The sequence below is a fragment of the Ranitomeya imitator genome, chromosome 4 (assembly GCF_032444005.1).
Source record: "Ranitomeya imitator isolate aRanImi1 chromosome 4, aRanImi1.pri, whole genome shotgun sequence".
Taxonomy (NCBI): Eukaryota; Metazoa; Chordata; class Amphibia; order Anura; family Dendrobatidae; genus Ranitomeya; species Ranitomeya imitator.
This window is the reverse complement of record NC_091285.1, coordinates 71,696,496-71,709,369: the sequence shown is the minus strand read 5'-3', so window position 1 is coordinate 71,709,369 and position 12,874 is coordinate 71,696,496. Positions and strand designations below refer to the sequence as shown.

The window sequence follows — 12,874 nt, the reverse complement described above, 5'->3', positions numbered from 1 at the left end:
GTGCACATACAGGTCAGGTCATGTATAATATATATAGTGACACCACAGTACGGCCGTATGCACATACATGTCAGGTCATGTATAATATATATAGTGACACCACGGTACGGCCGTGTGCACATACAGGTCAGGTCATGTATAATTATATATAATGACACCACAGTACGGCCGTGTGCACATACATGTCAGGTCATGTATAATATATATATAGTGACAACACAGTACGGCCATATGCACATACAGGTCAGGTAATGTCTGATATATATAGTGACACCACAGTACGGCCGTGTGCACATACAGGTCAGGTTATGTATAATTATATATAGTGACACCACAGTACGGCCGTGTGCACATACATGTCAGGTAATGTCTGATATATATAGTGACACCACAGTACGGCCGTGTGCACATACAGGTCAGGTAATGTATAATATATATAGTGACACCACAGTACGGCCGTGTGCACATACAGGTCAGGTCATGTATAATATATATAGTGACACCACAGTACGACCGTATGCACATACAGGTCAGGTAATGTCTGATATATATAGTGACACCACAGTACGGCCGTGTGCACATACAGGTCAGGTAATGTATAATACATATAGTGACACCACAGTACGGCCGTGTGCACATACAGGTCAGGTCATGTATAATATAGTGACACCACAGTACGGCCGTATGCACATACAGGTCAGGTCATGTATAATATATATAGTGACACCACGGTACGGCCGTGTGCACATACAGGTCAGGTAATGTTTGATATATATAGTGACACCACAGTACGGCCGTGTGCACATACAGGTCAGGTCATGTATAATATATATAGTGACACCACAGTACGGCCGTGTGCACATACATGTCAGGTCATGTATAATATATATAGTGACACCACGGTACGGCCGTGTGCACATACAGGTCAGGTAATGTTTGATATATATAGTGACACCACAGTACGGCCGTGTGCACATACAGGTCAGGTCATGTATAATATATATAGTGACACCACAGTACGGCCGTGTGCACATACAGGTCAGGTAATGTCTGATATATATAGTGGCACCACAGTACGGGTGTGTGCACATACAGGTCAGGTCATGTATAATTATATATAGTGACACCACAGTACGGCCGTGTGCACATACAGGTCAGGTCATGCATAATTATATATAGTGACACCACAGTACGGCCGTGTGCACATACAGGTCAGGTAATGTATAATATATATAGTGACACCACAGTACGGCCGTGTGCACATACAGGTCAGGTCATGCATAATTATATATAGTGACACCACAGTACGGCCGTGTGCACATACAGGTCAGGTAATGTATAATATATATAGTGACACCACAGTACGGCCGTGTGCACATACAGGTCAGGTCATGTCTGATATATATAGTGACACCACAGTACGGCCGTGTGCACATACAGGTCAGGTCATGTCTGATATATATAGTGACACCACAGTACGGCCGTGTGCACATACAGGTCAGGTCATGTATAATATATATAGTGACACCACAGTACGGCCGTATGCACATACAGGTCAGGTAATGTCTGATATATACAGTGACACCACAGTACGGCCGTGTGCACATACAGGTCAGGTAATGTATAATATATATAGTGACACCACAGTACGGCCGTGTGCACATACAGGTCAGGTAATGTATAATATATATAGTGACACCACAGTACGGCCGTGTGCACATACAGGTCAGGTAATGTCTGATATATACAGTGACACCACAGTACGGCCGTGTGCACATACAGGTCAGGTCATGTCTGATATATATAGTGACAACACAGTACGGCCGTGTGCACATACAGGTCAGGTCATGTATAATATATATAGTGACACCACAGTACGGCCGTGTGCACATACAGGTCAGGTCATGTATATATAGTGACACCACAGTACGGCCGTGTGCACATACAGGTCAGGTCATGTATAATATATATAGTGACACCACAGTACGGCCGTGTGCACATACAGGTCAGGTCATGTATATATAGTGACACCACAGTACGGCCGTGTGCACATACAGGTCAGGTCATGTATAATATATATAGTGACACCACAGTACGGCCGTGTGCTTATACAGGTCAGGTCATGTATAATATATATAGTGACACCACAGTACGGCCGTGTGCACATACAGGTCAGGTCATGTATAATATATTTAGTGACACCACAGTACGGCTGTGTGCACATACAGGTCAGGTAATGTATAATATATATAGTGACACCACAGTACGGCCGTGTGCACATACAGGTCAGGTCATGTAATATATACAGTGACACCATAGTACGGCCGTGTGCACATACAGGTCATGTATATATAGTGACACCACAGTACGGCCGTGTGCACATACAGGTCAGGTAATGTCTGATATATATAGTGACACCACAGTACGGCCGTGTGCACATACAGGTCAGGTCATGTATAATATATATATGGCCGTGTGCACGTACAGGTCAGGTCATGTATAATATATATATGGCCGTGTGCATATACAGGTCAGGTCATGTATAATATATATATAGTGACACCACAGTACGGCCGTGTGCACATACAGGTCAGGTCACGTATAATATATATATGGCCGTGTGCACGTACAGGTCCCGTATATCCATAGTGACACCAGTACTGTAGTGCACACACAGGTCTCCTCCTGTGAGAACATGGAGCCAGGCTCCGCCTTTCTTTACTTCCGCATACACAGATCGCAAAATGGCCGCCGCGCCGAATCTCTGACACTTCTGGACGTTTGACATCTTTACCGCCCTCCTCCTCCTCCTCTCTCTCCTCCTCCTCTCCATCCTCCCTGTTTCTCCTCCTCCCCGACGGCCTGGAAGCCGAAGGTCCGGTCCACAAGGCGACAGGCTCGGTACCGCCGTTCAGACCAAGGCGCCTAGAGCTGCGGAGCGGCTGTCAGCAGCGACCCCCGGAGAACGAGGTGAAGCCTGTGATGGTCGCTGTGCTGTTCACGGCCATTGTCCTAAGTGTGCAGACAATGGAGCAGAGGGCTGTGCGGTCCACTTGTAGGTGGTCGCTGCATCTGTGGTCGTACATCCCCGAGCATGTGTGTGTGATCAGTGCTGCCGGACAGTCCGGCCATGTATGAGATGGACGTGTGATGTCTCTGGGGATTATTGGTGTCCAGCAGGATTTACATCTGTCTAATGGCAAAATAGAATAAACTGCATCTGGTGCCTATGGTGACCGATGACATGCCGCTCATCCTGCACCTTATCCTGTGCTGCCAGATGACATGCCGCTCATCCTGCACCTTATCCTGTGCTGCCAGATGACATGCCGCTCATCCTGCACCTTATCCTGTGCTGCCAGATGACATGCCGCTCATCCTGCACCTTATCCTGTGCTGCCAGATGACATGCCGCTCATCCTGCACCTTATCCTGTGCTGCCAGATGACATGCTGCTCATCCTGCACCTTATCCTGTGCCTGTGCTGCCAGATGACATGCTGCTCATCCTGCACCTTATCCTGTGCTGCCAGATGACATGCCGCTCATCTTGCACCTTATCCTGTGCTGCCAGATGACATGCCGCTCATCCTGCACCTTATCCTGTGCTGCCAGATGACATACCACTCATCCTGCACCTTATCCTGTGCTGCCAGATGACATGCCGCTCATCTTGCACCTTATCCTGTGCTGCCAGATGACATGCCGCTCATCCTGCACCTTATCCTGTGCTGCTAGATGACATGCTGCTCATCCTGCACCTTATCCTGTGCTGCCAGATGACATACCGCTCATCCTGCACCTTATCCTGTGCTGCCAGATGACATACCACTCATCCTGCACCTTATCCTGTGCTGCCAGATGACATGCCGCTCATCCTGCACCTTATCCTGTGCTGCCAGATGACATGCTGCTCATCCTGCACCTTATCCTGTGCTGCCAGATGACATACCGCTCATCCTGCACCTTATCCTGTGCTGCCAGATGACATACCACTCATCCTGCACCTTATCCTGTGCTGCCAGATGACATGCCGCTCATCCTGCACCTTATCCTGTGCTGCCAGATGACATGCTGCTCATCCTGCACCTTATCCTGTGCTGCCAGATGACATGCCGCTCATCCTGCACCTTATCCTGTGCTGCCAGATGACATGCCGCTCATCCTGCACCTTATCCTGTGCTGCCAGATGACATGCCGCTCATCCTGCACCTTATCCTGTGCTGCCAGATGACATGCTGCTCATCCTGCACCTTATCCTGTGCTGCCAGATGACATGCTGCTCATCCTGCACCTTATCCTGTGCTGCCAGATGACATGACACTCATCCTGCACCTTATCCTGTGCTGCCAGATGACATGCCGCTCATCCTGCACCTTATCCTGTGCTGCCAGATGACATGCTGCTCATCCTGCACCTTATCCTGTGCTGCCAGATGACATGCTGCTCATCCTGCACCTTATCCTGTGCTGCCAGATGACATGACGCTCATCCTGCACCTTATCCTGTGCTGCCAGATGACATGCTGCTCATCCTGCACCTTATCCTGTGCTGCCAGATGACATGCTGCTCATCCTGCACCTTATCCTGTGCTGCCAGATGACATGCTGCTCATCCTGCACCTTATCCTGTGCTGCCAGATGACATGCCGCTCATCCTGCACCTTATCCTGTGCTGCCAGATGACATACCACTCATCCTGCACCTTATCCTGTGCTGCCAGATGACATGCCGCTCATCCTGCACCTTATCCTGTGCTGCCAGATGACATGCTGCTCATCCTGCACCTTATCCTGTGCTGCCAGATGACATGCTGCTCATCCTGCACCTTATCCTGTGCTGCCAGATGACATGCCGCTCATCCTGCACCTTATCCTGTGCTGCCAGATGACATGCCGCTCATCCTGCACCTTATCCTGTGCTGCCAGATGACATGCCGCTCATCCTGCACCTTATCCTGTGCTGCCAGATGACATGCCGCTCATCCTGCACCTTATCCTGTGCTGCCAGATGACATGCCGCTCATCCTGCACCTTATCCTGTGCTGCCAGATGACATGCTGCTCATCCTGCACCTTATCCTGTGCCTGTGCTGCCAGATGACATGCTGCTCATCCTGCACCTTATCCTGTGCTGCCAGATGACATGCCGCTCATCTTGCACCTTATCCTGTGCTGCCAGATGACATGCCGCTCATCCTGCACCTTATCCTGTGCTGCCAGATGACATACCACTCATCCTGCACCTTATCCTGTGCTGCCAGATGACATGCCGCTCATCTTGCACCTTATCCTGTGCTGCCAGATGACATGCCGCTCATCCTGCACCTTATCCTGTGCTGCTAGATGACATGCCGCTCATCCTGCACCTTATCCTGTGCTGCCAGATGACATACCGCTCATCCTGCACCTTATCCTGTGCTGCCAGATGACATACCACTCATCCTGCACCTTATCCTGTGCTGCCAGATGACATGCCGCTCATCCTGCACCTTATCCTGTGCTGCCAGATGACATGCCGCTCATCCTGCACCTTATCCTGTGCTGCCAGATGACATACCGCTCATCCTGCACCTTATCCTGTGCTGCCAGATGACATACCACTCATCCTGCACCTTATCCTGTGCTGCCAGATGACATGCCGCTCATCCTGCACCTTATCCTGTGCTGCCAGATGACATGCTGCTCATCCTGCACCTTATCCTGTGCTGCCAGATGACATGCCGCTCATCCTGCACCTTATCCTGTGCTGCCAGATGACATGCCGCTCATCCTGCACCTTATCCTGTGCTGCCAGATGACATGCCGCTCATCCTGCACCTTATCCTGTGCTGCCAGATGACATGCTGCTCATCCTGCACCTTATCCTGTGCTGCCAGATGACATGCTGCTCATCCTGCACCTTATCCTGTGCTGCCAGATGACATGACACTCATCCTGCACCTTATCCTGTGCTGCCAGATGACATGCCGCTCATCCTGCACCTTATCCTGTGCTGCCAGATGACATGCTGCTCATCCTGCACCTTATCCTGTGCTGCCAGATGACATGCTGCTCATCCTGCACCTTATCCTGTGCTGCCAGATGACATGACACTCATCCTGCACCTTATCCTGTGCTGCCAGATGACATGCTGCTCATCCTGCACCTTATCCTGTGCTGCCAGATGACATGCTGCTCATCCTGCACCTTATCCTGTGCTGCCAGATGACATACCACTCATCCTGCACCTTATCCTGTGCTGCCAGATGACATGCCGCTCATCCTGCACCTTATCCTGTGCTGCCAGATGACATGCTGCTCATCCTGCACCTTATCCTGTGCTGCCAGATGACATGCTGCTCATCCTGCACCTTATCCTGTGCTGCCAGATGACATGACACTCATCCTGCACCTTATCCTGTGCTGCCAGATGACATGCCGCTCATCCTGCACCTTATCCTGTGCTGCCAGATGACATGCCGCTCATCCTGCACCTTATCCTGTGCTGCCAGATGACATGCCGCTCATCCTGCACCTTATCCTGTGCTGGCAGATGACATGCTGCTCAACCTGCACCTTATCCTGTGCTGCCAGATGACATGCCGCTCATCCTGCACCTTATCCTGTGCTGCCAGATGACATGCTGCTCATCCTGCACCTTATCCTGTGCTGCCAGATGACATGCTGCTCATCCTGCACCTTATCCTGTGCTGCCAGATGACATGCCGCTCATCCTGCACCTTATCCTGTGCTGCCAGATGACATGCCGCTCATCCTGCACCTTATCCTGTGCTGGCAGATGACATGCTGCTCAACCTGCACCTTATCCTGTGCTGCCAGATGACATGACACTCATCCTGCACCTTATCCTGTGCTGCCAGATGACATGCCGCTCATCCTGCACCTTATCCTGTGCTGGCAGATGACATGCTGCTCAACCTGCACCTTATCCTGTGCTGCCAGATGACATGACACTCATCCTGCACCTTATCCTGTGCTGCCAGATGACATGCCGCTCATCCTGCACCTTATCCTGTGCTGCCAGATGACATGCTGCTCATCCTGCACCTTATCCTGTGCTGGCAGATGACATGCTGCTCATCCTGCACCTTATCCTGTGCTGCCAGATGACATGCCGCTCATCCTGCACCTTATCCTGTGCTGCCAGATGACATGCTGCTCATCCTGCACCTTATCCTGTGCTGCCAGATGACATGCCGCTCATCCTGCACCTTATCCTGTGCTGCCAGATGACATGCTGCTCATCCTGCACCTTATCCTGTGCCTGTGCTGCCAGATGACATGCTGCTCATCCTGCACCTTATCCTGTGCTGCCAGATGACATGCCGCTCATCCTGCACCTTATCCTGTGCTGCCAGATGACATGCTGCTCATCCTGCACCTTATCCTGTGCTGCCAGATGACATGCTGCTCATCCTGCACCTTATCCTGTGCTGCCAGATGACATGCCGCTCATCCTGCACCTTATCCTGTGCTGGCAGATGACATGCTGCTCAACCTGCACCTTATCCTGTGCTGCCAGATGACATGACACTCATCCTGCACCTTATCCTGTGCTGCCAGATGACATGCCGCTCATCCTGCACCTTATCCTGTGCTGGCAGATGACATGCTGCTCAACCTGCACCTTATCCTGTGCTGCCAGATGACATGACACTCATCCTGCACCTTATCCTGTGCTGCCAGATGACATGCCGCTCATCCTGCACCTTATCCTGTGCTGCCAGATGACATGCTGCTCATCCTGCACCTTATCCTGTGCTGCCAGATGACATGCCGCTCAACCTGCACCTTATCCTGTGCTGGCAGATGACATGCTGCTCAACCTGCACCTTATCCTGTGCTGCCAGATGACATGCCGCTCATCCTGCACCTTATCCTGTGCTGCCAGATGACATGCTGCTCATCCTGCACCTTATCCTGTGCTGCCAGATGACATGCCGCTCATCCTGCACCTTATCCTGTGCTGCCAGATGACATGCCGCTCATCCTGCACCTTATCCTGTGCTGCCAGATGACATGCCGCTCATCCTGCACCTTATCCTGTGCTGGCAGATGACATGCTGCTCAACCTGCACCTTATCCTGTGCTGCCAGATGACATGACACTCATCCTGCACCTTATCCTGTGCTGCCAGATGACATGCCGCTCATCCTGCACCTTATCCTGTGCTGGCAGATGACATGCCGCTCATCCTGCACCTTACCCTGTGCCTGTGCTGCCAGATGACATGCTGCTCATCCTGCACCTTATCCTGTGCTGCCAGATAACATGCTGCTCATCCTGCACCTTATCCTGTGCTGCCAGATGACATGCTGCTCATCCTGCACCTTATCCTGTGCTGCCAGATGACATGCCGCTCATCCTGCACCTTATCCTGTGCTGCCAGATGACATGCTGCTCATCCTGCACCTTATCCTGTGCTGGCAGATGACATGCTGCTCATCCTGCACCTTATCCTGTGCTGCCAGATGACATGCCGCTCATCCTGCACCTTATCCTGTGCTGCCAGATGACATGCTGCTCATCCTGCACCTTATCCTGTGCTGCCAGATGACATGCCGCTCATCCTGCACCTTATCCTGTGCTGCCAGATGACATGCTGCTCATCCTGCACCTTATCCTGTGCCTGTGCTGCCAGATGACATGCTGCTCATCCTGCACCTTATCCTGTGCTGCCAGATGACATGCCGCTCATCCTGCACCTTATCCTGTGCTGCCAGATGACATGCTGCTCATCCTGCACCTTATCCTGTGCTGCCAGATGACATGCTGCTCATCCTGCACCTTATCCTGTGCTGCCAGATGACATGCCGCTCATCCTGCACCTTATCCTGTGCTGCCAGATGACATGCCGCTCATCCTGCACCTTATCCTGTGCTGCCAGATGACATGCCGCTCATCCTGCACCTTATCCTGTGCTGCCAGATGACATGCTGCTCATCCTGCACCTTATCCTGTGCCTGTGCTGCCAGATGACATTCCGCTCATCCTGCACCTTATCCTGTGCTGCCAGATGACATGCCGCTCATCCTGCACCTTATCCTGTGCTGCCAGTTGACATTCTGCTCATCCTGCACCTTATCCTGTGCTGCCAGATGACATGCTGCTCATCCTGCACCTTATCCTGTGCCTGTGCTGCCAGATGACATTCCGCTCATCCTGCACCTTATCCTGTGCTGCCAGATGACATGCCGCTCATCCTGCACCTTATCCTGTGCTGCCAGATAACATGCTGCTCATCCTGCACCTTATCCTGTGCTGCCAGATGACATGCTGCTCATCCTGCACCTTATCCTGGGCCTGTGCTGCCAGATGACATGCCGCTCATCCTGCACCTTATCCTGTGCTGCCAGATAACATGCCGCTCATCCTGCACCTTATCCTGTGCTGCCAAATGACATGCTGCTCATCCTGCACCTTATCCTGGGCCTGTGCTGCCAGATGACATGCCGCTCATCCTGCACCTTATCCTGTGCTGCCAAATGACATGCTGCTCATCCTGCACCTTATCCTGGGCCTGTGCTGCCAAATGACATGCCGCTCATCCTGCACCTTATCCTGTGCTGCCAGATGACATGCTGCTCATCCTGCACCTTATCCTGTGCTGCCAAATGACATGCTGCTCATCCTGCACCTTATTTTGTGCCTGTGCTGCCAGATGACATGCTGCTCATCCTGCACCTTATCCTGTGCTGCCAGATGACATGCTGCTCATCCTGAACTTTTTCCTGTGCTGCCAGATGACATGCTGCTCATCCTGCACCTTATCCTGTGCCTGTGCTGCCAGATGACATGCCGCTCATCCTGCACCTTATCCTGTGCTGCCAGATGACATGCCGCTCATCCTGCACCTTATCCTGTGCTGCCAGATGACATGCCGCTCATCCTGCACCTTATCCTGTGCTGCCAGATGACATGCTGCTCATCCTGCACCTTATCCTGTGCCTGTGCTGCCAGATGACATGCCGCTCATCCTGCACCTTATCCTGTGCTGGCAGATGACATGCTGCTCATCCTGCACCTTATCCTGTGCTGCCAGATGACATGCTGCTCATCCTGCACTTTATCCTGTGCTGCCAGATGACATGCTGCTCATCCTGCACCTTATCCTGTGCTGCCAGATGACATGCCGCTCATCCTGCACCTTATCCTGTGCTGCCAGATGACATGCTGCTCATCCTGCACCTTATTTTGTGCCTGTGCTGCCAGATGACATGCCGCTCATCCTGCACCTTATTTTGTGCCTGTGCTGCCAGATGACATGCTGCTCATCCTGCACCTTATCCTGTGCTGCCAGATGACATGCTGCTCATCCTGAACTTTTTCCTGTGCTGCCAGATGACATGCTGCTCATCCTGCACCTTATCCTGTGCCTGTGCTGCCAGATGACATGCCGCTCATCCTGCACCTTATCCTGTGCTGCCAGATGACACGCCGCTCATCTTGCACCTTATCCTGTGCTGCCAGATGACATGCCGCTCATCCTGCACCTTATCCTGTGCTGGCAGATGACATGCTGCTCATCCTGCACCTTATCCTGTGCTGCCAGATGACATGCTGCTCATCCTGCACCTTATCCTGTTCTGCCAGATGACATGCTGCTCATCCTGCACCTTATCCTGTGCTGGCAGATGACATGCCGCTCATCCTGCACCTTATCCTGTTCTGCCAGATGACTTGCCGCTTATCCTGCACCTTATCCTGTGCTGCCAGATGACATGCCGCTCATCCTGCACCTTATCCTGTGCTGGCAGATGACATGCCGCTCATCCTGCACCTTATCCTGTGCTGCCAGATGACATGCTGCTCATCCTGCACCTTATCCTGTGCTGCCAGATGACATGCCGCTCATCTTGCACCTTATCCTGTGCTGCCAGATGACATGCTGCTCATCCTGCACCTTATCCTGTGCTGCCAGATGACATGCCGCTCATCCTGCACCTTATCCTGTGCTGCCAGATGACATGCTGCTCATCCTGCACCTTATCCTGTGCTGCCAGATGACATGCCGCTCATCTTGCACCTTATCCTGTGTTGGCAGATGACATGCTGCTCATCCTGCACCTTATCCTGTGCTGCCAGATGACATGCTGCTCATCCTGCACCTTATCCTGTGCTACCAGATGACATGCTGCTCATCCTGCACCTTATCCTGTGCTGCCAGATGACATGCTGCTCATCCTGCACCTTATCCTGTGCTGCCAGATGACATGCCGCTCATCCTGCACCTTATCCTGTGCCTGTGCTGCCAAATGACATGCTGCTCATCCTGCACCTTATCCTGTGCTGGCAGATGACATGCTGCTCATCCTGCACCTTATCCTGTGCTGGCAGATGACATGCTGCTCATCCTGCACCTTATCCTGTGCTGCCAGATGACATGCCGCTCATCCTGCACCTTATCCTGTGCTGCCAGATGACATGCTGCTCATCCTGCACCTTATCCTGTGCCTGTGCTGCCAGATGACATTCCGCTCATCCTGCACCTTATCCTGTGCTGCCAGATGACATGCCGCTCATCCTGCACCTTATCCTGTGCTGCCAGATGACATGCCACTCATCCTGCACCTTATCCTGTGCTGCCAGATGACATGCCACTCATCCTGCACCTTATCCTGTGCTGCCAGATGACATGCTGCTCATCCTGCACCTTATCCTGTGCTGCCAGATGACATGCTGCTCATCCTGCACCTTATCCTGTGCTGGCAGATGACATGCTGCTCATCCTGCATTTTATCCTGTGCTGGCAGATGACATGCCGCTCATCCTGCACCTTATCCTGTGCTGCCAGATGACATGCCACTCATCCTGCACCTTATCCTGTGCTGCCAGATGACATGCCACTCATCCTGCACCTTATCCTGTGCTGCCAGATGACATGCTGCTCATCCTGCACCTTATCCTGTGCTGCCAGATGACATGCTGCTCATCCTGCACCTTATCCTGTGCTGCCAGATGACATGCTGCTCATCCTGCACCTTATCCTGTGCTGCCAGATGACATGCCACTCATCCTGCACCTTATCCTGTGCTACCAGATGACATGCTGCTCATCCTGCACCTTATCCTGTGCTGGCAGATGACATGCTGCTCATCCTGCATTTTATCCTGTGCTGGCAGATGACATGCCGCTCATCCTGCACCTTATCCTGTGCTGCCAGATGACATGCCACTCATCCTGCACCTTATCCTGTGCTGCCAGATGACATGCTGCTCATCCTGCACCTTATCCTGTGCTGCCAGATGACATGCTGCTCATCCTGCACCTTATCCTGTGCTGCCAGATGACATGCTGCTCATCCTGCATTTTATCCTGTGCTGGCAGATGACATGCAGCTCATCCTGCACCTTATCCTGTGCCTGTGCTGCCAGATGACATGCCGCTCATCCTGCACCTTATCCTGTGCTGCCAAATGACATGCTGCTCATCCTGCACCTTATCCTGTGCCTGTGCTGCCAGATGACATGCCGCTCATCCTGCACCTTATCCTGTGCTGGCAGATGACATGCTGCTCATCCTGCACCTTATCCTGTGCTGGCAGATGACATGCTGCTCATCCTGCACCTTATCCTGTGCCTGTGCTGCCAGATGACATGACACTCATCCTGCACCTTATTTTGTGCCTGTGTTGCCAGATGACATGCTGCTCATCCTGCACCTTATCCTGTGCTGCCAGATGACATGCTGCTCATCCTGCACCTTATCCTGTGCTGCCAGATGACATGCTGCTCATCCTGCACCTTATCCTGTGCTGCCAGATGACATGCTGCTCATCCTGCACCTTATCCTGTGCTGGCAGATGACATGCCGCTCATCCTGCACCTTATCCTGTGCCTGTGCTGCCAGATGACATGCCGCTCATCCTGCACCTT

At 52.2% G+C, this 12,874-nt stretch overlaps 1 protein-coding gene across 5 annotated transcripts in view; it reads left to right on the top strand.

Moving 5' to 3' along the window:
* Nucleotides 1–2,726: 2,726 nt before the first annotated feature.
* C4H5orf24 (chromosome 4 C5orf24 homolog) overlaps nt 2,727–12,874 on the top strand; it is an 83,989-nt gene continuing 73,841 nt past the window's right edge. For 4 of the 5 annotated variants that reach the window (XM_069763816.1, XM_069763815.1, XM_069763814.1 and 1 more), the window contains exon 1: nt 2,727–2,970. The gene's annotated coding sequence lies outside the window, so the exon portion shown is untranslated. The remainder of the gene's footprint in view (nt 2,971–12,874) is intronic. The other variant, XM_069763813.1, reaches the window with a different exon arrangement.